Raw genomic sequence first — 5,488 nt, 5'->3', positions numbered from 1 at the left:
CTTGTCATTTCCACCTGAAAATGAGATCTTAGACATAATGATCCAATTGAGGTGTCTTTTTGGAGGGGTCTTACAAGATGTTAAAAGACAAAATTATAATTAGTGCTGGAAAGGGTGGCAAATAATGTACATAGTGGTATGTAAAATGAGTGCTTCTCAATCTGGCATTTTAATAGACAGCTACACTTTAATATGGGGAAAGACATGAATATATAATAACCTCTATAATGCTAGGAAAAAAAGTGACAGACCAATAAAATGGTCAACATTTCTAACAATGCATTCCTATTTAACCTCTCTTGCAGGTGGGCAGATGGGGTCATGTGCAATCTGCCTACACAAGCCGATACCACAGTGATCACCAGGTGTCTAGGGCTTAACAGGCAGAATTTCATCCAGGAAGGGTCAATATGAGCATAATCAGATGCCAGTTGTAGTCTGAAAGAGAGGGAAAAGCAACACTGAACTTCTGAGCAGTGACATTGAGAATGGCAATAGATGAGAAAGATTAGAATTTGAACAAATGACCAATATCATAAGGCTGAGTGAAAGATATTATAACTCAGAGTGAATTTGTCATAACTCATTAGCTTCATGATCTGGATTTTCTCATCAGTCTTCAATAGAAACTATGACCTTTTATCCATTTGTTTATTTTGTATTACATTTATCGAGATAACATTGGAGGAGGGTGTGGGGTGGATAAATGGTGATGGAAGGAGACTTAAGTTGGGGTGGTGAACACACAATACAGGGTACAGATGATGTATTGTAGAATTGTGCACCTGTAGCCTGTATAATTTTGTTAACCTGTGTCACCCCAATACATTTAATAAAAATTAAAATAAGAACATTGTTTAGTAACATTGTATAAATTTCAGGTGTGTAACTTTATAATATGACATCTTTATTGTGTGCTTACCACCTGAAGCCTAGTCTCCTTCCATCCTCATTTATTTTATTCCCTTTATCCTTTTAGTCCTTCCCCAATTCCCCTCCTCTCTGGTAACCACCATTCTGTTGTCTATATCTATGAGTTATGTTTTTTTGTTTGTTCATTTGTTGCTTTTTCTTTTATATCCCACATATGAGTGAAATTATACGCTCTTGTAATTTTGTGTTTCACATAGTATAATATTCTCAAGGTTCACCCTTATTGTTGCAAATGGCAATATTTCATCTTTTTTAATATATATTTTATTGATTTTTTTACAGAGAGGAAGGGAGAGGGATAGAGAGTTAGAAACATCAATGAGAGAGAAACATCGATCAGCTGTCTCCTGCACGCCCCCTACTGGGGATGTGCCCGCAACCAAGGCACATGTCCTTGACCGGAATAGAACCTGGGACCCTTCAGTCTGCAGGCCAATGCTCTATCCACTGAGCCAAACTGGTTAGGGCAATATTTCATCTTTTTATGACTGAGTAGTATTCCATTTATATATATGTACCACATCTTTATCCAATTATTTGTCAAAGGACACATAGGTTGTTTCCATGTCTTGGCCATTGTGAATAATGCTGCAATGAACATAGTGGTACATATATCTTTACAAAGAAGTGTTTTCAAATTTTTCAGGTAGATATCCAGAAGAGGGATTGATAGGTCTTATGGTAGTTGTATTCTTACTAGTAATTAAGGAACTCCATACCATTTTTTTCATAGTAGCTCCAACAACTAATATTTCCACCAACAGTATGTGAGGGTTCCCTTTTCTCCACATTCTCTTCAACATTTGTTATTTCTTGTCTTATTGATAATAGCCATTCTAACAGGATACTATCTCATTGTTGTTTTGATTTCCATTTCTCATATAACTAGTGATATTGAGCATCTTTTCATATGTCTGGTGATCATCTGTATGTCTTCCTAGAAAAGTGTCTCTTCAGATCCTTGGTTCATTTTTTTAACTAGATTTGATTGTTGTTCAGTAGTATGAGTTCTTTATAAATATATAAAGAAACTATGATCTTCTAATTGTGAAACTGTGTCCAGGCACAAGTCACTTAGGGCATTAGGTGTGTGATGGCTAATTTTATGTGTCAACTGGAGGGGCCATGAAGTGCCTAGACAATTAGTCAAACATTATTCCAGGTGGGTCTCTGAGGTTATTGAGGGATGAGATTAACATTTGAATTGGTAGACTGAGTAAATTGCCTTCTGTAATGTGGGTGGGCCTCATTCAATCAATTGAACAATTAAATAGAACTAAAAGGCTGTATAAGGGGAAACTCCTTTGATGTGAATGCTTGACCTTTGGCATTAGTCTTTCTCAGTCTTCCAACAAAGGTGAACTGGACCTAAACTTGGGCTCTCCTGAGTCTCCAGCTTGCGAACTGCAAATCTTAGGACTTAGCCTCCATAATCACATGATCCAACTTCTTATAATAAATCTATCATCAATCTCGTTCTGTGTGTGTATGTGTGAATATTTATGTAGTGGTTCTTTTCTTTCTTTCTTTTTTTTTTTGGTGAACACTGATAAATACAGATTTGGGTACCAAGAAGATGGGTGCTGCTGTGAAAAATCCTTAAACATATGGAAATAGCTTTGAAACTGGATAATGGGTAGAGACTAGAAGAATTTTGAGGTACATGCTAGAAATACAGGCATTCTGGTGAGGTTTCAGATAAAAATGAAGAACATATTATTAGAAATGGGAAAAAAGGGTGATTCTTGATTTAAAGTGGAAAAACTTGGCTGAACTTTGTTCTAGTGTTTTGTTGAAGGTAGAACATGTAATGAAATTACATATTTGACTGAGAAAATTTCTAAGAAAAATGTTGAAGGAACAGCTTGGTTTCTCCTGACTTTATAGTAAAGTGTGAGAAGAGAGAAAGGGATTAAAGAAAGAATTGTTAAGTTCCTTTTTAAGGAAACAGATCTTGAAGATTTAGAAAATTCTCAGCCTGTCTGTAGTGTAAAAAATGAGAAAGAATCTTTTAAAAAGAACATCAAGGTGTGGTTAAACTATGAGTCAACAAAGAGTTTATTGGCTTATATCAACAGATACACTGCCTACTTACCAGTAAACTGGATGGAGACTGAGCAAAATGAAGGAAGGCTGACAGACTTGGATTTGACAGGAGAGGAGGATAGAGCTATTCACTTTTAAACATAGACTCTTCTTCCAGAAGTGGGAGAGATGATCTTGGAGGTGAATCAGACATCATTAAAGCCACTGCCCTGGTTTCTATAGGTTGGATGGCCTCCACCTGAAGCTATAGAGGTGGGATCATCCTGCAGGGCTGTGGGGTTGGGACTACCAAGCAAAGATTTCAGGGTGGTACTTAGCCCCACCCCCCAGTGGTTCTGGAAGGTGAAACATTGAGCCAAAGAGGATTATGCTTGGGCCTTAAGAGCCAGTGGAATTTTCTTTGCTAGATTTTGGACTTGCTAGGAACTGCCACCCCTTTCTTCCTTCTGATTTCTCCTGTATGGAATGGGAATGCCTATCCAACGTTTGTTCTACAATTCACTTTGCACATAACTTATATGGTTTCACAGGTTTATAGCTGGAGAGGAAATATGCCTCAGGATAAATTATACCTTGATTTAGATGATATTTAGATGAGACGTTTGACTTTAAACTTTAGAATTGATTCTGGAATGAGTTAAGTCTCTTGGGGCTGTTGGGATGAAATGAATAAACTTTGCATGTGAAAAATATATGAATTTGGGGGATCCAGGCTGAAATGTTCTGAACTGAATTAGGTTTCCTCAAAATTCATATGTTGAAGCTCTAACTCCTAACTTTGAATTGGTGCCCTTACAAAAAGAGACTCCAGAGAACTTCTCTCTCTCTCTCTCTCTCTCCCTCTCTCTCTCTCTCTCTCTCTCTCTCTTTCTCTCTCTCTCCCCCCTGCCATGTGAAGAGAGAGTGAGCAGGCAACCATCTGTAAGCCAGGAAGAGAGGCCTCACCAGACTCAATCATACTGGCACCCTGATTTTGGGCTTTCAGCTCCAGAATTATGAGGAAATGAATTTGAAAGGGTTAATCAAGATACAGGGCTCTACTTTAGTAGGGGCTAATAAAAGAAAGCTCGTTCTTCAAGCCTAAGCCTTGCACAAACATGCTCCCCTTGAGTGGTTATTTTACAGGAATTCCTGAAGACCATAACTCCTGTACATCCCCCAGGAAGAAAGACTTCTGGCACCAGCAGAAGGACAAAGGGCAAGACCATAAAACTACGACCGGGGCACAGTCCTGATATTGTACATGTGTCAAATCGAAACCCTGTCTGCAGCTCTCCCTGAGCGCATAAAAAGCCTGCTCCCTCCCCACTCAGGGCTGACTCTTTCTCAAGATCAGCCCACCTGCACCCAGGGGCCAGGAATAAGTATTATTTTGATTACACTAAGCCTTGAGTCCCTTCTGTGTGACCCTGGCTCAACCCTGAACCTTTCAAATTTTATATTAAGTTACCCAATCTGTGGTATTTTTTTCATGGCAGCCTGAGTTAAGACAAAGTGACATTGTATAATAGAGAAATGGATAGATGATACCGCAACTCAGATCAGAGAACTGAGTGAAAGAAAGAGGACTGAATGAAATAATAAGGGAAGAGTGGGAATTACAATATGTCAGTGCACATCTAGTCAAAAAAGAAAGAAGAGAGATTTCCAAGTTGGGAATTGGTTCAAGGGAAAATGTGAAGCCAGGAAAAAGCTTATGATATGTCAGGAAAAAAACAAAACCATAAGTAAAATAGCTAGCTAAAGAAGGTTTCTGAAGGAAGAAATAAAAACTCAAAGTTAGTTTTGAGTCACAGGCTAATGATTCATATATGGAGATGATGTATGCTTTTCTAAGGTATTATGTATTATCCGGTTTGCAGCTGTGGAGATAGATTTACATTGATCGTTTCATGTGCTTTTCCATACCACTTCTTGAAGGTAATATGGTTGGATCATTACAGTCCTTTCAAATCCCAAGGTACTCTGATTCAATTTCACATTTTAACAGGCCTGACTTAGATGAAGAGCATAGTCTGTTACTATATATAAAAAGGTATTAACTGGCAGAAAGAGCTATCAAAACTGTGACCTTGACTTTATTAACAACACTGTTTAGCCCAGTGATGGCCAAAGTAGGTCTATAAACTCCTCAGGAGTACACAGTGTCAAAAAAATATTGGGACTATTATTTATGTTTCTTTTAATCTCAAATTTTAGTGAATATTTTATAATAAGCATAACATATTAACAACTATGTACATATAATCCTATCTAATAAAAGAGAAACATGGTAATTAGAGTATGACTGCTACCCTTCCCATTGGCTAATCAGGGCGATATGCAAATTAACTGCCAGCCAAGATGGCGGCCCGCAGCCAGGCAGCTGGAAGCAAACATGAGGCTTGCTTGCTTTAGTGAAGGAGGACTCCAATGTTCGCCGCCTGCCTTGCCGGCCTCTGAGCTGGCAGTTTGAAACATTGTAACAAATATAGAAGCTAAACAAAACCCCAGAAACCAGCTTTCAGCC

The sequence above is a fragment of the Myotis brandtii genome, unplaced genomic scaffold (assembly GCF_000412655.1).
Source record: "Myotis brandtii unplaced genomic scaffold, ASM41265v1 scaffold151, whole genome shotgun sequence".
NCBI classification, from domain to species: domain Eukaryota; kingdom Metazoa; phylum Chordata; class Mammalia; order Chiroptera; family Vespertilionidae; genus Myotis; species Myotis brandtii.
The sequence above is the reverse complement of the archived record's forward strand: the minus strand, read 5'-3'. Positions refer to the sequence as shown.